The sequence below is a fragment of the Chinchilla lanigera genome, unplaced genomic scaffold (genome assembly GCF_000276665.1).
Source record: "Chinchilla lanigera isolate Chin_1 unplaced genomic scaffold, ChiLan1.0 scaffold00081, whole genome shotgun sequence".
Lineage (NCBI taxonomy): Eukaryota > Metazoa > Chordata > Mammalia > Rodentia > Chinchillidae > Chinchilla > Chinchilla lanigera.
The window spans coordinates 2576020-2597963 of NW_004955482.1; the positions used below are offsets into that span (position 1 = coordinate 2576020).

The following is a 21944-nucleotide window of genomic DNA, read 5'->3' on the forward strand; positions in this document are numbered from 1 at the left end:
GGCTGGAGCACCATGGGAAACAGCTGAAACACCTCATCTGTCCCTGAAAGTGCTTTCCTTATGTCCATTTCACTCCTAAGAGACAAATCAGACAACGGCACCAATGGTGGTGAAGACTGAAATGCAGCAATCCTGACCCATTCCTGAGTTTCTGCCCTGGAGGAACAAACACACACACACATACATGCACAGACACAAGTACGCGTCCATGCGATATTCATGTGCATGTGCTTGCACACCCAGGAGCACACAGATAAGCACCTATGTACGTATAAGACACACACCAACTCACACACAGATGCACACACACTGACTACATGGAGATGCACACATGGACACACAGGCACACATGCAGTACTTGTGTACATGCATGCACACAGTGCTAATAGTAAACATACGCACACAGGAGATACACAGGTACACGGTGCATGCGCATACACACACCTACAAAACCACACACATGCACAGAGACAAATGCAAACAGACGCACACGCACACAAGGACACACATTACACAGTCACACAGAGAGGCACACATCTGCACCCACACATACCCCGGCATAGGCATGCACACAGGTACACACATGTGCAGACACATACCACATACACTGAAAATCAGGGGCAAAATGTTTCACTCTTTTGATATTTTAGAAGAAAATTAGAAAGGTCCTGACGGTTGGTCAGTAACTGGATAGAGGTTAACACGCAACGTGTCCACACAAACAGCCCAGTGGAGCAGCTCGAGGGGGAATCTAGAAGGCGGGCCGTGCGGGCGGCATGTCCTGCAGCTGCTGGGCGTGGGCCGGGGGCGGGCCTCTCCTCTTTCGGGTGTTCAAAGAGTTCCCTCAGCAGCAGTGAACTAAGACGCACGGGGGCCGTGGCAGTGCGCTGCTGTCCCCTGCGGCGGCCATGGGAGGGGCGGGTGGGGATTTCAATGGACCAACATGAACTGAAACCGAGGCTGCGGCTCGCTGGACACTCGCGTTGCTGCCCTGGCACGGCTCGGTGGGCAGCCCCGTCCCCGTGGTCGGCGCGGTGCGGGCGACGTTTGGCAACGTAGCGGGGTTGTTACAATCCCGGAGGGGTCAAATGAAGGGGAGCGTTCGTGCTCCGCGCAGAGGTGCGACCTCGCAGAGCAGGGGCCTTCGCGCAGCTCTGTCCACATGGGGCGTCACGCCCGCGTGCTCCTGTGTACCTGTGCCTAGGAAGGGGGCAACGGGCTGGGGGCGGGACAAGCGCAGAGTACAAAGGGGGGGACGTGCTGAAGCATCACCGAGCAGTTCATGTTGCCTGGCAACGAGGGATCTGTGTTACCAAGATGGTATTCCTATATTATTTGTGTGCTTAAAAACACACTTAAAGCAAATGAGTGAAACAAAAGCGGACCCCGAGGGAGGAGCGCTGGCCAGCAGGGTCTTCCCGAGTGGGGAGAGGGGGGCGGGCAGGGTCTCCCCCTTCGCAGCCGCCCCCGCTGAAAGGCAAACCCCCTTTCCTCTTAAGAGGCTGCCAGTCCCTCCTCCACGCTCCCTGCAGACAAAACCCAGGGAAGCTTCGGAGAAGTGCTTCCCTTTGAGCCGCTGAAGTTGCTGCCATGCCGCTGGCTCTGTTTCAAGCTGACAGATGTCGCCTCCGTCAAAGCTGCTCTTTGTGGCTGTCCTGGTATGAAGTCCCGGCCAGGCTCCCAGCTGGACGGCCGCTCCCACTGTCTGCCCCGTGGAGCCCGCGGGGCCCGCAGACTTCAGCTGGCATCTTCAGAGCTGCGCTCCCTCCCGGCAGGGGACGCCTGAGGCCACCCCGAGGGGCCCCGGGAAGGAGCAGTCTGGCTTTCTCACACCCTGGCTCTTCGCTGGTTTGTCATCTCAATCTCTTTTCAAAGCGCACGCACCTACAACTGACAGCTGAGTCCTTTGCGGAGGACTCCGGTGAGGTTCCACACAGATCTTTCTCCCCAAAGATGCTGCCAGGAGTCGGGCACTGGCCGCTTCCTGTGTCCTGGGAGCCGCAGGTGTGCGAAGAAGGGAAGTTCTGCTTCCCTGAGGTCACACCAGGCGGACAGTTCGTCCTCCTCACTTTGACTCGTGTTGGCCCGTCCACCCTCTCGGTAAGGTTCATCGACACTCCCGCTGTCTCAGGTCATTCCAGGACAAGACAGCCAGCAGGACATTGGAGGCTAGAAATGTGTTTCCCGCGAGGTCAGACCAGGCGATGCTCTGGCCTCCCGGTCCAGTCGCACCCTATCTACAGAGAAGCGTCCTTTTCACAGCCTACTTAGACCCAGTCTGGGGCCACTGTGTGCTTTCGGTTGGTGCTGTTGCTGCTGTTGTGAACGCCGCCACGCACAGTGCTGACACGTGGTCCATGTGCCCAAGGGTGAGGCTCCCCGTGCCTTCCAGAGTCCACACTGTGTTACAAAGCTTGGCTCAGCGAGGGCCAGTGTTCTTGGACTGGCTCAGTGTGAAGGAATCGATGACAGATGCAAAGCCAGGTGTCTCTAACATAAACACACACAGTCAGATCGCGTCCTGACAGCCGGCAGCGGTGGGGCCCAGGCTTCCGGGAGCCTCACTCTGCTTCCCCTGGGAGCCACGATCCAGGATTCACTCACCGCATTCACAGGACCTTACACAACATAAGGACCACAGGTGCCGGGACCTGCGCCGTTCTCACTGGGCTCGTAGTGAGAAGGCGGCGTCCAGGTGGTGCCTGTGCTACGTCCTGTCCACGTACTGGCTGCTGGGAACTGGAGGTCCCCACGGCACCACGGATCTGCTGTAGCGGTAGCACTGGGGAGACGAGAGAGGAGAATCTACGTAGAGATGCACAGGCTGTGCCGTGAGGTGTGCCGGCTCTGCTCCAGACTCGGGGACAGGACAGTGAACCAAGCGGGCAAACTCCGGCTTTGGAGCTGAACTTTGTCGGAGGAAGATGACAAGAAGCAGACACAGTTACAGAACACGGTATGCCAGGTCTGGATACGTGCTGTGCAGTGAAACAGGGATGCCGGGGGCAGGGAGGAGGTGTGACTCTAAGGTGCTGATCCGAGACAGTCTTGCAGAACACAGGACATTTATGCAACAGGTCTGAAGGAAGGTTTTGCAGAGGGAGAGAGTGGGGAACGGAGAGCCCAGTCCCGGCTGATCAGCGCCGGAACTAGGAAAAGCGGTGGCTCCTGGGTGCCTGTCTTCTGCCCTGTCCTCGTAACTGTCCCTGGATCGCAGCACAGGGCGTGGTCTTGGCCAGTGATCACTGGATGGAGCCCGACGTTGACCAGAGGAAAGTTCATTTCTGCTCTTGGCTTGTACCGTGGGGTAAACAGTGTTCCCCAAAATGATCTGCCTACTTCTGAGCACCAGCTCCTGTGGATATGACTTTGTTTCCCCAGAAAAGAAATTTGTGCAAATGTCACTGAGGACCGTAAGTGGAGTTCATCTTGGACCTAGGCTGGATCCCTAATCCTAAGACAAGGGCCCCTTCAAGAAAGAGTAAGACAAGACAGAAGAGGAGGGGGCCAGGACAGGCCAGGGTGGCGCAGCCACAAGCCAAGGGGCTCCCTTAGCACCCCAAAGGTAGCAAAACCAGGGGCTCCCTCTGGATGCTTCAACGGGGTGCAGCTTTGGCTCCCGGCCCCCAGAACTGAAGCAGAATATACGCCTGTTACACGAAGCCGCGCAGTCTGTGGCCGCCGGTTACAGCAGCCTCAGGCAGGAATGGAGAGTGCAGCAAGCTCAGCCGGGAACAACGAGACGAGGCTCCGAGACTGTGTGAGCCGATTCACCAAAGCTGAGCTGGGTAAACATCACTCAGGAAATTGGTCTCCCTCTCTCCCCGACAGCCTGCCCTTTACAACTCTCCTGACCAAGAGCCACCCAGCCCAGTGTGAGAGCAGCCACTGCACAAGCCCGTGTCCGAGCGGAGCCCCGTCACCCCCGCCTGGTGAGTGTGTTTGTGTCCCCATGCTGCCTGCTGAGTCCCTGGACACAGTCTTCCCACCAGCAAAGCTGGCTCACAGAGAGCAACCATAATGGTGGCAATTAGTGCTGATGAGGGCATATTTGAAACTGTGCTCCACTGTCAGCATCTGTGAGTGGTATTCAATAAATTAATTCTAGGAAGCGGCAAACTCCCGGCTGGGTAATGAAGGTGTAAATGAATAATAGTGCTTAACATGTTTTCTGTGTCCGCTCTTGTTTCACACCTCTCAGGGATGTTTTCGAAATGGGCACTGTCGCGTCCTAGCCGGTGAGACCACGCCGACCGCTGGCTCCAAGCTCAGGGCATCCTTGTCCGTCTCACCCTCTCTGCACAGAGAACAAACCGTCCCCGGAATGAGGAAGGCAGAGGGATTCTGAGACACAAGGTTGCAGCCTCTGAGCTCACAGTCACCCCTGTGTCCATCAGAAAGCGTCGGCACTGTCTTCAGAAAGAATATCAGCACCAAAGCGGCGCTGACTGACCTGCACCTACTTTAGACCCAAAGGGACAGGCGGGGGCCCAGGACGATGGTTTCAAACCCTGTAAATCATATGTAAAGTGACAGTTTCCATCATGATAGACACACACGCATACACATATGAATGCCTCCAACCATGCTTAAAGTTTCACCTGGAGGGGTTCTGTTTCCTACGCTCTTAGCCTCTGTTCTGTAGCTCCACTTCATCCCCTGCATTCCGATGTGGTTTTTTTCCTTTAAACCACGCACTGAATGCCTCTCACCTCCCTACTTGGAATGTGGAAAGCGCCAGCCGGCGGCTCACTGCAGTCGCGCCTCCGCTGTAGGCGGAATCTGCTTTCAGCAAAGTTAAAACTCTGTCATGTCCTTGGGACGCCTATCTCGGGAGAGTCTGGTGGCGGAGGGGGCTTGGCTGGCCCTGGAGTTTGGGGTCCGGTGAGCCTCTCCTTCAGTCTTGGGGCCCGCAGTCATTGGAAGGTTTGGGATCACACAGGAGCAGTGTAGTGAGCTCACTGGGTGGACAACATGTGATCACATCCCTGGGGCATCCGCCTTGGAGAGCAGGGGGAAGGGGGCCCTCTCTTGTTTAAGGTCCATGCTTTCTTAACAGCTTGTTAAGATGTTTATAAAATAACCCCTCATTCACCCCAAACACTGTTGAACGTCTACTCTGGTCAAAGGGCCTCCTAGTGTTCAAAATTCTAAGAGGCTGTGAATAATTTCACACTTTGGCCCCCCTTGGTGAGTCAAGTCACACACCAGTGCCTGTCCGTGCCCGAGACCCCAGCCCTAAGGGTTCCCCTCGTACTTCCTTCATTGTCCACGTCTGCATCCCTAGCTCCTCCTCGGTAGTAAAAACTAGCGCATCCTTCTCTGGGTACCTAAAGTCGATGCTCTGTGACAAAATATATTCCGAAGCGTTGAAAACAGTCATCCAGACTTTGAGTGGATAATCCAAGAAATTCTACCGCGAGAGGAGTGGAGGAGCTGCAGGTCCCTGTGCGGCGTCCCGGCACACACACTCTCAGCGGTTTCAAACTGTGGACTCGAGGCCTTCATAAATCAGAAGAAGAGAAATAATTTCTTGGAGGCACCTGGTTACTTTCAGCCCAGGAAATAATTAGGGCGGCTACTGCAGGATGTCTTTGGTTCACTTCCTCCTAAAAAATCCTTAACTGATGACTTCAAACGTTCTCTTAGTGATTGCAGCTTCCTGCTGATTAGCAGCTGCAGTCATCGCTGTCTCCGACGGGGAAAACGGGAGAGCAGGACAGACCACAGCCAGCCCAGCACCCGGAGCATTCGGCATCCATCCGAGGGGCTCGTCGCTGCCTGTGCAGCTTCACCCCAGCCTGGCTTCACCCCCTCTCACTCCTCGCCCTGTGGGCCGCCACCGTTCCCGGGACCCAGTGTGGCCATGCCTCGCTCGCCCGCCCAGGCCTCGGCTCCATGCTTCTGCACGCGTGGTCTCTCCTGGAGCCCGCACCTCATGGCCTTGCTCCTCAGTGGGCACTGGGGGTGACCTGTGTCCTCCAAATGCTGTGTCTGAGTCTTGACCCTGGCACCTGTGCATGACTTATGGAAATGGGGACTTGGGGGTGTCATTAATTCCGACCTAAGGATGCAGGCAGCCCATGTTTTCCCTCGCTTCTGTACTTTCTAATTCCAGTCACAGGCCCGGTAAAGCACAACAGGCCGTGCTGGGGATGGAGTCTAAGCTGGAGGAGGAGGCCTGTGTGTAAGGCGCTCTGACCTCACGCGCTGTGTAGTTCCGCTCTCATCGCCTGACCCCACGGTGACACCTGAACGCAGAACTGCTCGGCTTCCTCCCAAGCACCGAACAGGTGGAGACACGAGGGTTCAGCTGCTGCCTCTGTGTCCTCCCCCGCCTCTCCTGACACCCAGGGAGCCTTGTGTACTCTTTAGATGCAGCTCAGCACATAACATCCAGACCTTCCCTGACCCTGCCCCAGTGAGGCCAGGAGCCCGCCCTTTGTGACCCGAGGTTCACTGCACACCCGTCGATCCTGCACAAGGAAGCAGGGGCACTGCGACCTTGAGCAGCTCTTCCTTTGGCACGCACTGCCGGCTCTCTGCCCGTACCCCTCCCTTCCTCCTCCCCAGGGATCCGATTCTGTAGAGTGTGGCAGGTGATGGTGACTGCCCTGTCAGTCCTTTCCTTTGGAGCATTCGCCATCACCCTGTCTGCTCCAGAGGCGGAGCTCTCCAGCTTCAGGCCGCTTACACCCACAGGGCCACCTTCTCTGTTTCCCCTTTCTTGACCAGGTATGGGACGGTGATGACGAAGATGCCAAAATAAGGTTCTTATTTTGAGCCTGGTGCATTGGTCTGCATACCTGCTGGCCCCAAGATGTCCACGGAGGACCTGTTCCCCGAATTGGGGTCTCAGTACCTCAGAGGACTGTGTAGATGCCAAAATAATCTTGGTAAATAAAAGAAAAAAGACTTTCAAGAATAGTACGATCAATCAGCAATAAACGAGACATACAGCCCAACTCTGGCTTGAATCCCAAAGTAAGGTTTGGGATGGATGCCGCCCGGGACGCTGCCAGCTTGCGAGCCGCTACCTCGTGACACTCACGCTCATGGAGACACACGTACCAGATCTTCAAATCACCAGCAAGTGAGGGACCCTGGCGTGTACACAGCAGGGTGGAACATCCCTGCCAAACACCTCCCGGAAAGCACAGCTCCGGCACCTGGCTCAGCACTCACCAAAATGGAGCGCTCCCTGACTGACCTGGGCCTGGACAGAAGCCGGTCTCAGACGACAGTTCTCCCTCTGGGTGACAACACAGGGCTTCTCATCCCCGCAAAAGGGCAGTGCTGACAGGTGACACTCGCTGAACACTTACTGTCTGCCCGACCTGAGTTACCCGCGTCTCCCGCCATGCCCAGGTGAGAAGCCTAGGGCTCTGAGGTGGGTGCACCTTCACCCCACTTTCCGCACGAGCAAACCGAACTCAGGCAGGAGAAGTCGTGCTCCCTGTGTTTGCAGAGCAGGGTGCAGCGGATCTGACGCCTTCCCTCGGGCGGGCTGGCTGCGTGCGTGGTGCGAGCTCAGGATGGGCCGGCTGTGCGCCCAGAGCCCTGGCTCAGCCCGGAATGCTCAGCTTCTCCGCTGCAAAGCGGGGCCTGAAGGGGCCTCTTCAGGGCCCGTGTGCGGACTTCAGAGGGATCAGTGAACCGCAGAGGCCTCTCAGGGCCTCATCATCATCAGCACCCCGTTATCATCATCATCGCCGATGACGGCGGCGTCTCATAGCCTGCCTGTTTCCCAATAACTCCGTCTCAGAGGGCAAATGACGGCCACCCGCTCTCCCCCTCTCCAGGCACTGATTGGGCCATGGGCTCACGGACACGGGAGCTGTAACTTGCTCCCTTGGAGTCCACTTTCCAGACATCCGGCTCTGCTTTGACTAGAACACCTGCCTCGTCTCTTGAATGCGAGACAACAAACACAGCTACCTGAAAGCAGTGAGTGGAAAACACGTCTGCACATCACAGGATCATTTCGCAGGAAGGCGAGCTCGACCCTCCATGGCCAGCAGTGAGGTCGCTCCCCGGGTCTCATGGGAGCACACCCTCTGCATCTGGGCCCGCCCCACCGAGCGCAGCCTCCCAGGAGCCGCTGATATTTACCTGAAGTGATTACTGCTGGTCAGGAACCAGGCCCATCAGAGATTCTTTAATCTCCCCCCTGAGCCCACGAGGGCCGTCAGCATCGCTGCTATTTCGCAGATGCAGAAACGCAGACGCAGGGAGTTTACAGGACGCAGGGAATGCCCGAGATGGGCATCTGCTCCCTCCTTACCGGACCTGGTCTCGCCTCCAGCACGCTTGTCCCCGGAGGTGGCACTCACAGCCCTGAGTGGCCTCGCTTCCAGGGCAGTTCCCTGGCACTCAGACTGGACCACACAGGCTCTGGCCAACTTGCAAAGCGGAGCGACGTCAGCCCTGCGCTGTCCCCTGCAGCTGTGCCGATGGGGACCCGCAGGGGCACCCGGCCAAGGAGATACCAGTGGGGACAAACTGTGCCCTGGGTACTCTTGCCAAGCCCCGCCCTGGCTGGGTGAAGAACTTCCTGTCTGGCTCGGGCAGTCTGGATGAAGCAGCTTTTTCTGATGCACACAGCGCGGCTGTGTAGATAGCAGGAGTCTGAGCATGACCTTTGTCACATGACCTCCCTGACCTCTGACGTCCAAGAAACAGCCAGTGCTGCTGTCTGACGGCAAAGTGGGCCCGGGCTTTGAGTGCTGGGATAAATCTACTACATTTCCTAGTAGCCACATTAAAAAGTCAAAGAGGAAACAGCTGAAATTAATAACACATTTTATTTAACCCAAGATATCCAAAATATTATCATTTCAACATGTAATCACTGCATAAGTTATTTGTGTGGCTTTGAACATTCTTCTTTCGTGCTCTGGCTTTGGGATGCAATGGGTGTTTCATGCTTGCCGCGCGTCAAAACTTGGCCTGGCCCACTTTGGGGCCCCGGTGGTCCACGTGGTGCTGCGACGGGCAGGGTGGGTCCAGACACCCTGGCAGCTGGGGAGGGGCTGGAGAACTCAGGCTGAGCTGGGGCTTGGAATGGACCCAACTTGGGGCGTAGAATGGGGCTGTCGTTAATCCGTACCTCAATACTGCCGCCCACACACACCAGAAAAACCAGCTTTCTTTCCCAAAGACGACCATCATGCGAGCCTAGACCCGGAGATCACACATTTAGAATCTGGAGCCCAAAAACTGTGCTCCAAGAAGGGATACCTGACTCGGTGTGAGCGGGCGGCTGACCTCTGTCCCCACCAAAATCTCCAGGGGTCTGGACCTCACATACCTTGCTGAACTCACACCTGAGCCGTGGCGGCCCCAGGCACACTGGCTGCCTTGGCCGCGGCTCCGGGGCCTGGACCTCGTCTCCCATCGCAGAGGTTTCTCAGGTTAGGACGCTTCTCCACGGCTGGCTCCATCTGTTCATTCTGATCCCAGCTCTGAGAAGCCCTTCCTCAGTCTCACTGTGAAGGAGGGTTAAACCAGGGCCTCCTCTAGGCACAAGCCAGATGCCCACGTGGCTTCCTAAGCCCTGCCTGGACTTCCCCGAACCTGCCCTCATTTCTGTGCAGTGGCTTAGTTTCAGTCTCTGTCTGTAGGAACCGTCTAAAATGCTTTCTGTTCAATCCCACATTTTTAGGGAGGCTTCAGGGAGCTGAGGGAGGGAGCTGCTGGCGGGAGGGGCTCTTTCTCTGTTCTCGGGGACTGGGCCCCACCGCCATCACACAAGAGAGACAAAGGCAGTTTCATTGTCCTGTTACTGAGAGGTTGGACCCAGGGAACCGTCAGACGCTCTGTGATCCAGGGATATGAGAACCCGCATCCAGCTGAGAAGTCACAGTGTCTCCAGGGGTGGCCACACGCTCTGGTGACAATCGGTGCCCTTAAGAGAAATCCCAGGGGGTCAGTGAAGGGAGGCCCGCTGAAGGCAGCGTGGGCCGTGGTCTGGAGGGGGTGGTGATGCTGGGGGGCATCCCTCAGAAGATGGGAAGTGTGGGCACCTCCGCAAGGGAGGCTGAGGCGGCAGGGGCCGAGGGGACGTCTGGGTAGGGCTGGTCGGAGGAAGGAAAGCTGCACACACAATGTGAAGTGCCCCCTCATCCCCCGAGGCGCGGCTAAGCCCGGCCCGCCCCTCCCAGCCCAGCGACCCACATTCTGCCTGTGTGAGCCCGGCCAGGGGAAGCGCATTCACGTCGCCTTCCGAAACACCATCTCGGCAACAAAGCGGGCAATGTGTTTCATCTCGGCCCGCAGGCCCAGCTGACTTTACAGCGGTGGGTGGCTTTCCAACCTAACATTTGATCAAAATGAAAAAGTGGCAATTCCTTTCACCCCGTGACAAGCCCGCGCGTATAAATCACAGCCTCGCCGGGGAGGGCTTCTCGGCGCACAATCGACCTGGCAGCCTGGCCACCTCCCTGCCCATCTGGACAAAGGGGGCTGGGAGCTTTCAAGGGGCCAGGAGTTTTTAAAGGCCCCTTGTAAAACCGAACTGCAGACACCATCCGGAGCTGGCCGCGGGGGAGGGGCGGCTCAGCGCGGAGATTTGCATTTTATTTGGTTGGAGCTCAGTGGGAAAGGCAGGCCCTGCGCTGCACTGCAGGCCGGGGTGCTGGCCTCCCCAGGCTCCAGAGCGAGCATGCTTTGCAGTTCTCCGAAGAGCAAATTCAGAGAGGCGAATCTGGATGGGGAGGAAGTGCAGGGCCCATGGTGTTTAAACGAGGAAGTCACTTGGGGATGAACTGTCACAACACTCTCCGGCCAGTTACCAGCAGGAGCCTCGCGCTTGGCTTGGCGTCTGATAGTCTGGGATGCAACCGTGGCGGCCACAGCGAACATTCCCGTTGCGGGTTCACAGAGCGCTGCAGCCTGACGTGCAGATGTGTTTGCCCCTGTCCTGCTCGCCTTCCAGGACAGTGACACCGTGGGACCCTCGGGCAACCCACCGGCACCTGGAGACACGGATGGCTCTCTCTGGGGACAAACATCAGGGTGCCAGAGGGAATCAGAGGATCCCAGGGCACCGGACTGGCCAGGGTCTCCTCAGAGACCTCCTTCACAGCTGCCAGTGGCTTCCCCTCTGGGAACACAGGGCCTGGCTTCTGCTGGTCCCAGGGACATGTTACAGACAGGAAGGAGGAGGAGGAGGTGGGGAGGGGAGATGAGGGAGGATGGGGAGGGCTGGGAGGAGGAGGAGGGAGGGAGCCACTGGGAGAAGGGCTCATCTCTTCACCTCCACCAGAACCTGGGTGTGTGGGGCCAGTGGGCTTCTACAGTTGGGGTGCACAACCCTGGGCTGTGACAGTGCACTCCAGGGGTTTTGGGGAGCCAAGAACAGGTCAGTTGCACATAGAAGGGCTCTCTGCCAGCCTGGCCAGTGATGGCTCTGTGTGTGTGTGTGTGTGTGTGTGTGTTTGTGTGTGTGTGTGTAGGACCTCAGGCTCTAATTTTCAAATGCTGTGAACTGATTCCTAATTATAATGTTTTAATCACAGGTTCCCAGACCCTGGGTCGGGAGCCCCTACTTTGCAGTCGCCGGTTTACGGTGTCACTGCTCCTCCCCCTGTTCTCCAGCGGGGCACCCCTAACGCTGCTTCTCCAGGTCCCCCTCCACGCAGGCTCCTGGCTCCCAGCAAGGGCTGCTCCTCCGCAGTGTCGGGGTGGTGATGGAGTGTGCCGCTCTCCACCTGCCCCCCAAAATGGGGGCAGGTTCACAAATCAGGGACTCAGCTGATTACTCCTCCTTGCCCCTCCCCAAGCCCAGCAGAGGGTCTGACATCTGGTGTCCACCCTGGCCCTGACCACGCCCTCCCTGTGCCAAGCACAAGGTGACCCTCTCCAGGGCCACTCACCCATGCCCGCTGCGGGGCTGTGGGACGCACTGGTTCCTCCAGAGTAACTATCCCAGCAAGTGAAATATACAAAGAATCCACTTCAAACGGGGAGTAAAAATAGTTGAAGTGGGGTAGGTTGGAAGCTTTGATTGGGACTTTCTTTGGAAAAGTGAATGTTATGAAAATACATCTGATCCGCCTTTTAACACTGTGTGGGTTTTAATTAAAACCACACGGTCACTTTTAGAATACACAGCAAATGAAATGAATGTTATTTTCACTGAAAAAAAAGAAAATGGCAATCAGACCTCTCCTTACAAGGCTGAGACTTAGAAACCGCGTATAAATAGGTCATATTTATATTTGACTTCTGCAGCACGTTCAGAAAGCAGGTTGTCCTTAAAAATTTTTTTGTCAAAGAACTCGGAGAGTTTGACCAATTTCTCTAAGTCCTCTCTCAACCCTTTGATGTTCAGATCATCCTCGCTTTATGTTTTCAGCCTTAGGGCGACGGGACACTCTACAGTGTGTTTTTATGTGTTTTGTACGTGGTCAGAGCACAGACTTCAGGAAATGTGAAGATTTCACACTGGTGACATTTGCAAGATTTGCAAGAATCTCCCGTGGTAAACTCGGTGCGTTTCGCGTAATACGGCTGATGTTTCCCTTAACCCCAAAGCAGGGAGTGAACAAGAAAAGCCCCTCGCACGTAACAGCTGCAACAGCTAACTGGTTTTTAGAGGCATCAAAGAGCAAAGAGACTCCTTCAGGCAATCAGAGATCGAGTCCTCGGCTCCCGAGGGACCCTCTGAGAGGGTGAAGGACACACGAGGGAGAGGCGCCCTGCACCCCGCTCTGGCCCTCTGACCATGTTTCGTGGCATGCTTGGTGTACCGGGCACCACCATTCTGCATCTGTGCTTTGCTTTGGAAGAGGCACTGAGAGATGGCGGGCAGAGTCCACGCCCACTGCCATCCTAACCCGGTGTCTCACAACTTCGCGAGCCAGCGGGTACAGGACGCCGGTGACAGGAGGAATAACTAACTGCTGACGTCTGCAGCACCAGGGGAGCCCGCTGATGAAGACTGATTGTTTCAAGACAGCCACGAGACAAGATCTTTGAATATTCCTCTCACAAAGAAACAGTCAATGCTTGAGGTGATAGATATCCCAGGTACCTGGATCTGATCACGACGCATTGCAGACATGTACTGAAGTGTCCCACGGCACCCCTCATATCTGTACAACTTCTAGCGACAATTAAAAATAAAAAATATATATTGAAAAGGAAAAAGAACTCCGGGTCTGGCAGGTGGTAGCAGAGAGAGGGAGCGGCAGTTATGTCTAAGGAAAATGTCCCTGGGCACCCTGGGAGATGGAGCTCAGGCTGACCCGCTTGCTCCTAGCTCCTGGTACCGGCTTCCCTATCTCTTCCCACAGTTTGAAAAAGGCATGTCACAGTTTTAACCCTGCCAGATTGCACAGTCTTGGGGTTTCCACATTTCTGTGATTCACATCTGTTTCCCAGAGGGAAGAAAGGTGACCTCCTTCCTCTAAGAGAAAAACGCAGAGAGGAAAAAGCTGCTCACAGAGGCCCAGGGCCTCAGGATGACCGCGTGTGGGACGCCCTTCCCTGAGCCCACGGTCGGTCCTGTGAAGTGCCCAGGAATTGGAAGCATATGGTGCGGCCTCCTCCTCCTCCACAGGCATGGGGATAGAAAAGCATTAAAAGGAAGAGGAGCTGGGGAAATGTGTTTCAGCTTTTGCAGAGCCTCAAACGCTTGAAAACAGTTCAAGATGTCGCCCTTGCAGCCCACCAATCACCATATATTTTCTTTTTCCAATTACAAAATACTTTGGGACCACCAGGGAGACATAGCCATGTGGGGAAGCCCCGACTTCAAAGTCTCTTCTCGAAGCTGAGGAGTCCGGTCAGGGCCGGGCAGGCTGTGATGCTCTGGCTCCGTGCCTGTGAGACTCCCCACGCGACACACACGGTGCTGGGCACCCCTGGCCGGGCGGCGTAGGGCGGCACACGGTGGTGCCTGTGTTTGTGAGGTCTTGGCGTGTCTCCCTCTCTCCGCATGAGCATCATGAGGTTTCTCTTGTGTCAGCCATGTCTCCGCTTTGTGGCAGCACAGGTTTAAGGCAGGGAAACCCGGGCCCGGCGCGGCCAAGCCTTTGGGTGCACCGAGTGGAGAAGGCTGCCTGCAAGCCATCGGGATCTGGCTCACCAGTGCGGGTGCCTTCCTCCCTGCCCTGCTCCAGCAGGCGCGCTGTGTGGACACAAAGGTCATCTCGTTCCTGTGCCCACACTCCCTCAGGCAGCGCTGAGCACCGAGAAGGGACCCCTCGCACGGCGATGAGTGGGGGACACACTTCACACAGCACTTGTGAAGACGGCTGCAGGCCCTCGTGGCTGGCACCGCAGCGAGGTGCTGTGGCTCTCGGGCAGGGATGGGCACACGGAGATGGAGAAGCAGGGGCAGGGGGCGCGGGGCAGCCCTCAGGCCCCCAACCAACACTGCCTGACCGAGTCTTTTGGGTACCGCCCGAAGTTTATCAGTCCCGACCGCCCCCCTCAAAGTTGAGGTCCATGAAGACAGAGCCCTAGGGTCTGTCTGGCCCCCGTGCACGGTCGGCGTAGCTCCTGTCTTCATGGTCGGGCTGAAGGGGGCGGCCTGTCTGGGGTTATCACCCGTGGGCCCCCTTCCCCCGGCCTGCGGGAAGAGTGGAAGAGGAGGGTTCCCTCCGGAGCACAAGCACCAGGGCAGCAGGCACAGGCGGACGCTTAAGTTTAAGGTAATTAAAATTAAATGCAGCAGGGAAGCAGTTCCCGTGTCTCGTGAGCTGCACGCGGGCTCAGGGCCGGTGTGCGCGTTGGGATCGCCTCACTGGACAGCACGCGCTGGGGTGGTTCTGCCCGCAACCCTGGGCAGCCTCGTGCCAGTCCCGGCTCCTTCTGTGTCTCTCGCGGTACCCTGGTTTGTGTGTGGCGTCAATCTAAACTTGCCCTGCTATTCACTGTGGATTCTTCTATTCGTCTTTAGGGTCATCCAGACTATGGGCCAGGGGAGCCTCTGCGTGGGTGTGGTGACCGGATTTCCGGGGCTGAGCTGTGACTTAGCATAGGCCAGACCCTCCGTGCGTGCTACCGTGGGACAAACGCGCACGCGGCGCTAGACCCACCACCGTCATGCTCCTTCTCCAGATTTAACCGGCTTCTCAGAGAACTACAGCACCCTTTGCCACCGGTCCACCTGGGGTCTCAGTTACTATTTTGCCTTCTCTGGTTTAAAACTTCACTCTCATTAGCTGTTGCTGAGTAACTGTCTCCCAAGCTGAGGGTAATTAGCTGTGATCCTCGAGTCCGCATCCATCAGGTCCCCGAGGGTCAGCCTGTATTTGATGAGTGTTACGACCGGGGCCCCATGTTCTACCCCCGACGCCTGCAGTCCCACATTCAGAGCCTGCCCCTGCTGGGTGCAGACGCACGGTGCTGGGGAGCGCGGGGGTGTGGGCTGGGGGTTCCTCTGCCCTCTGCAGGAGCAGAGATGGACGCTGCCTACCTGGCCCTCGCTGCCTCTGCTCTGCAAGGCCACGGCAGTGGGCCACGAGGGCCCCATGTCCCAGGCGGGCAGCACCAAGGCTGCGGGCTCGAGGGCTGCAGAGAAAAGAGAGGTGTGGCCCCGGACAGCGGGGCCTCGGGCGGGGCTGCAGCTCGGGCCCCAAAGCAGCCCAAGACGCTGCCTTCACGTTCATGCACTCGGCTTGGGCATGTGGACCTCAGCCTCTTCCATCGGAGACACAGACAGACAGCAGATGTGCTACAACTCTATTCACCTAGGCTTCTTAATACAGTGCTTGGATAATATTTAAGGCACATGCGTGTGCGTGTGTGTGTGTGTGTGTGTGTGTGTGAGAGAGAGAGAGAGAGAGAGAGAGAGAGAGAGAGAGAGGCAGAGAGGCTGTATTTCTGCATTAAGACTGGAGTCTCTAGGTGAGATATTTAAGGCGTGCATGGGGCTGGTGTATAAAACCACGCCCTGTCATGAACATGAATGTGATTCCATCACTGCCTCGATCCTGTGCAAGTCCTCTGGTCACCGCTGTTTAGTGGACACAAGTCCTTCCTGGTGGGGAAGCTGATGGGCGGCCCACCTGGAGGGAGGCCAGAGGTGGCGTCCGTCCCTGGAGCAGGCAGGAGACTGTAACACCAACACACGGTTCATTACAGCCAAATTAGACGCTGGTTCCTGAGTGCTCCGCAAATCAGGGAGGGTCAGCAGCAAGCTGGTCTCCCCAAGAAATCGGGAAGCAAGAGTCCAGCTCAGGAAAACCACTCATTATGGGATGGTAGGGCTGATTCCAAGGCAGAGCCCCCTCCTTCTGCAGCCCCAAGTCTGGGTTCTGAGGCAAAGCACGGTTGGGAGCCGCTGCTGGCCAGAGCATCGTGTTTCCTCTGAACCGAGAAGACAAGGGAGTCCCCCGCCCTCACTTTGTGTGCCCGTAGGTTGGTGTGCAGCGACACCAATGTGTTTTGTCGCTGCCCACTCAGCGCTCTAGGAAAGAGGAAAGTGTCTGCGGGTCCGCGTCCCTCTCCTCTGGGCCTGTGCACTGGGGCCAGGGCCAGGGTGTGGGTCTTTGCTCACCAGAGGCCTCAGAGCCAGGGGCCCCCTGCGATATCCATACCCCTTGCTGCTCCGTGATCCCTGCTTTTAGACGTGCAGAAAAATGCAAGCCAACTACTCCTGAGGGCTGGGGAGAGGTGCGAGCTCTTCCTCAGAGCAGGAAGCGTCTGACCCTCCCAACCCCAAGGACGGTCAAGGGCAGCTGACTGGGCTCCAACATACGCGTCCAGTCCCTGGAGATCCCAGATCCCAGTAGACGCCGCAGGTGCATCTGCGCTGACGCTGACACTGCCCCTGCCTGGGCGGCCCTGCTGGTGCAGGAAACACCACAGAAGGGTGGGTGATGGTCAGGGCAGTGGGCTGGGTGGGTCGGGGGAGCCGGGGAGCAGCGTGGGACCGCAGGCTCTGTCGGTGCCCCGTGCGCCCGCCTGCGGAGGACCTGACTCGTCTGCTCTGCATGGCAGGGAGGCTGCTTCTGAATGCAGCAGAAGCTAGAGATCGTCACAGAGCCGCACGCGGTGAAGCAGCTGGAAACGATGATCGCGGCTCTGGGTGACACCGCACCCAGCCGGAGAGAGAGGAGACGCCAGCGACGACTCGGGCCTGACACTCCCGCCCCATGCCCGTCCCATCTGCTCCCCATGCCCCGCCCATCTCCCGCTTGCTGGCCTCGCTGTCCCGGCCCACCCGGGAGGTGACCTGCCCAGGGGCCTTGCTTTGCTGTCAGGACCGCTTGTCCCTGTCATGGGGCCTGTCACTCTCTCCACACGCTGGGGCGCCCACTCCCCAGAGCAGGGGCTCGAGCCACCCTGGCCTGCGGCCCCCACACCCGCACCCACACACGGGGCCGGCATAGCCCCTGGGAGGGGCGGGGATGAGCTCACACACTATCTGCATTTTAAAAAAGTTTCTGCATTTTGAGAATTCATAAAAAACCATTTTGTTCGAATGGAGTTCTAAATGAAATAAAATTGCAATTGAAGATAAATCAATTCACAGGTGGCTTCTGTAGAGATGCTTGGTTTGTGATGTGCTCCCAGAAAGCCATTTGAAGCTGAAATCCCAAGCATGAAACCGGAGTGTGTGTGTGCGTGTGTGTGTGCACGTGCGCATGTGTTTGCACGTGTGTTTGCACGTGTGTGCATGTGTGTGTGCTTAGACAGCTACAGAGATTTAGAGACAGCCTGAGTGAGCAGAGACACTGCCCAGAGAGGAGAGCGGGGAACTGGCTGTCAGCAGACACGCTGTTCTCCCCACAGAGCAGTGCGTGCAGGCCGCGCAGGTTATTTTCCCCAATAAAGAAACTGCGAAGGCTTCTCGGAGAGGTGCCACCCCATGAAACCAGGATCCCACGTCCCCAGGGCTGGTGTCAGTGCTCAGAAGGACAGAAGGACGCCTGAGGCACGGGAGGAGCGGGGCTGGCAGAGGAAGGGACTCCGACGGCAGAGGCAGGAGCGTGTGGGGTGGTGACGCCTCCAGGTCCTCTCAACAGCACGGCCCCAGAAGCCCGGCTCTCTTTCCCGGAGATACTGGAGACTGAACTTGGAGCCCTTGCACCGAGCCACATCCCCAACTCCTTTATGCTTTTTATTTTGAGACAAGGTATCACTGCATCAGTACACTGCCCAGGCTGGGCTCGCACCTACGATCCTCCTGTCTCAGCCTTCCAGAGTGCCGGGATGACAGGTAAGCGCCACCATGCAGTGCGATCCCAACCAGAATTGCCGATGTCTTTCTTGTAGAAGGCGACAAGCTGATCCCACAAATCATGTGGAATTCCACGACTCCAAGAATTGCCAACATGGAAGGAACACATTTGCGGCACTCACACTTCCAGCTTGGAGCTGGTTACAAAACCACATCACCAAGACAGTCCGGCCCGAGGATGGACAGACAGACTGGCGCAAGCAAACTGAAAGTCCAGAAATAAAATCTTATTTTGTGGTCAACAGACTTTTGGTGTGGGAGTCAGAATATTCCATCAGGGAAATTACAGTCTCTTCAAAAATGGTGCAGGGACACCTGGATATCCATGCAAAAATGAGATGGGTTCCTAGCTTACACCATACACAAGAAATAACAAGCTGGGAGTGGTGGTGCACACCTGTAATCCCAGCACTCAGGAGGCTGAGGCAGGAGGGCTGCCACACATTCAAGGCCAGCCTGGGTTACATAGTGAGACCCTGTCTCTAAAAACCAAAAAAAAAAAAAAAAAAAAAAAAAAAAAAGGAATTAGCTTAGCATGGATCATAGAGCTAGATGTAACAGCTTTGTTTTTTTTTTTTTTTTGGTTTTTCTCCGGTACTGGGAACTGAACTCACGACCTTGCGCTTGCCAGGCAGGCGCTTTTGCCACTGAGCTAAATCCCCAGCCCCTAGATGTAACAGCTAAGACTAAAAAAACTCTTACAGAATATACAGTGTAATGTTTTTGACTTTAGATTAAATAATTTTTTCCTTAGAGACACACCAGAAAGCACAGGGAACAAAACACACGCTCCCCCTGTACCCCTTCCCTCTGTCTGTCTCCCTCCCTCACTCACTGGGACTGAGCCCAGGGCCTTTGCACTGAGCTACACCCCCATCCCTTTTTATTTTTTGAGACATACATCGTAGTCTTGCTGAGTTGCCAAGCCGGGCTTGAACTTGCAATCCTCCTGCCTCAGCCTCCCAGAGTGCGGGGACCACAGGTGTGCACCACTGCGCCTGGCTGGAGATGCTTTCTGAGCATGTGGAGGAGTCGGAGTGCAGCGCCTTCTCCATTCCTGAATCGACCTGCAGGTTCCCAACCCCCAGAGCATCTCCAGTCGCCTCCCAGCCGCTCAGCCCCCCAGGTCCCCTGGGCCCCCAACCTGCACGCCTGCGGCCCCATCTTCCAGGTCTCAGGGACTGCTTGGGTCCTCCTCAGGGACCCTGCACTGTGCACACAAGGGCAGAGCCCCAGGCAGCGCACAGCTCCCCTCCGACTGATGCTCTGAGCCCTGAGGCGAGGACAGTTCCCTCCCTCCTGTCCTCCCACCAAGTCCATTAGGGAAGTGAGGCCGCCCTCTGCTCTGCTAACAGGGAGCTGATTGAGGAAGTGGAAAGACAGAGACACAGAAAGAGGAAAAGGGAGAGCAGAGGAGAAGGAGGCAGGAAAGGAACAAACACAATTAGCAGATGTGGAAGCAGCAGTGGTTTATGAAGTAGACAGAAATCTATTTCCTTCCTATTAAAACCCAGAGAAGTGACGTGGTCTGGGGGCTGGCTCGACAATTCCATGTTATGAGCAACTCCAAATGCACATCCATTCTCTGCCTGTATCTACCTTACGGCCCAAGATGGCTGCACTGGCGCAAGCCATCACTTCTACATTCTACCAGTGGGGAGGAGAAAGAGGAAGAAGCCTGATTCGCACCTTTTCAAACACACTTCTTAGCAGTTGTACCCCACCGTGGTCTTGCATCTGCTGCACATGCTTGTTCCACCAAGTCTTTCTTTTCTCCTACTGAAGTACATATTTTTGCTGGAGTTCTGATTTCTCACAGAGGTGTGGATGACACTGAGTGAAATATGCTCGAGTCCTTTGGAGTGGAAGAGAACGACTCGGGAAGAAGTGGTTCGGAAAGACAGCAATTCCTCTTCTTCAGCCTTTCACCTTCCTTAAAATCCCGGGCGTTCCTGGCAATCAGTAGAGGAACAGGCTCGGACGGTCTTTCCAGCCAGGGCCTGGGGACTAAAGCTACCTGCGGGCCCCCAGTATTGGGAGTTCACCGCCGGCTTTGCAGGGCCGGTCAGCACTGCTCACGGGCAGATCAAGGAAGGACGCTGGTGCTGATCTTAGAGTGACTGACTGACCGACCTTCAATCCACTTGCTGCATGCGGTCTCTCCTGGACCCGCAACGCACATCCCCCACCTGAGTCCTTCCTTCTGGTCGCTTAGACTTCTGGATCCACTGGAAACGGCTCTCATTTCAGACACAGCACCCTGTGATCTCACTGTCCCCGAGCTAAGCGCAGATTCTATACAATCACGGGTCTGAAACAACCTGCGATGCAGAGTCGCGCTGGACTTCGCTGGAGGACTCAGCGGAACTCGTTCTGCATCGAGACTCAAGGGGACAGGAGTGCGAGGACCAGGCACCTTTCCGCAAGCATGGGGTCCCTGGCTGCCAGGATCCCTGCGTCCCCAAACTCTGCAGGCGTGAGTGCACCCCCAGAGCGGTCCCCACCCGCACACACATCCGCACAGACGTGGGGCGGTGTGACCAAGGCCCCGCGTCCAGGGGTCACTTCTTCTCCACTGCTTCCTGCACAGCTTTGCACCGCGGCCCTGTGGAGGCGCCCGGCGCCACCGCCCCGTGTCTGTGTGGACACGGTTCCTCCAGGGTCTCTGGGTTGCCAGGATGGCCTTGGAGGTGCTGGTGGCAGGGACAGGAGAAAACCCCAGGGGTCATGTGGCATGGAGGCGTCCAGTACGCCACGCAGCCTCGGCAGCAGGCGTGGGCCCCGGGACCCCTCGAATTTGCCTCTTGGGGCCCCTTTCCTCACTCAGGGGCAGGAGGCGGGGTGCTGGGCTGGAAGTCACAGAACAGCCGCATCCCCGGGCTGCGCCCTCTGCCTGGGCCTCTCTGGATAAAGCACTGAAAGCAGAGGCAGAGCCAGGCCTCCAGCCCTCGTGGGCAACACATGGCCCTTCCAGATGACCCGGAGGAAACGGCCTCTGAAATTGGATCCCCTTTGCATGGGGAGCTGGGGGCCTGGAGCCTGCTGAGGCCCCGGGTGTGGCCCCCTAGCTGGGCAGACCGCTGACCCCTGGCCTTCGCCGAGAGGCAGAGGGCAGCACAGAGGGGCTGGGACCCCTCTGCAACACCTCCCAGAGATGGATATCCAAGTACAGGGTGAGGGGCTCAGGGTGACACAGAAGAACCCAGAGTGCTCGCGCTAAGTCCTCCTAAGGAGCCGGCTCTAATCGTTTAAGCCAAGTCAGCATCTTTACAAAACAGGGAATTACGCCGAAGCCCTGGAAGGCTGCAGAGCGGAGCTGCGTGCCTACTCCCTGACATCACGAGCAGCGACTCAGGCACGGGTCATAAACTCTAAGGCCCCCGGAAGGACGGATTTCACCTTCTGTGCAGAAAAAAAAACAACAAAAAACAAACTTAACTATGTGCAGACAGAAAGCAAGAGAGGAGAGCTACCTGAGCTCTGCGGGCCAACAGAGAGCCACACGCGGGGACGAGAGCGCTTGCGGGGTGGCTGGAGAACCCGGCTGCAGAGAGCTCCGCGTGGGCACCCCAACCGCTGCTGAGACCTCCGCATGCTGAGCTCCGTCCCGGGCCGGCAAGACCCAGCAGACAGCAAGGTGGACCCAGAGCGGAGGCCCAGGCGACGCCCAGGGCCCTGTGCCGTGAGAAGGGCGAGTGTGAGCAGGGCCGGAGGGCACCCTGGGAACGAGAGCCCAGTGAGGAGCGGA

General features: G+C 57.0%; 1 protein-coding gene and 1 long non-coding RNA gene across 2 annotated transcripts in view; both read right to left on the minus strand.

Annotated features, from left to right (window-relative positions):
* The window catches only part of Tmem132c (transmembrane protein 132C), a gene marked incomplete at its 5' end in the record, with an annotated part of 262619 nt that overhangs the window by 196479 nt on the left and 44196 nt on the right, over positions 1 to 21944 (minus strand).
* On the minus strand, positions 8819 to 9487 carry LOC106146524. The gene is made up of 3 exons (XR_001230998.1): positions 9311 to 9487; positions 9110 to 9177; positions 8819 to 9021 (listed from the first exon to the last, which is right to left on the minus strand). It is a non-coding gene; the product is annotated as an uncharacterized LOC106146524 (long non-coding RNA).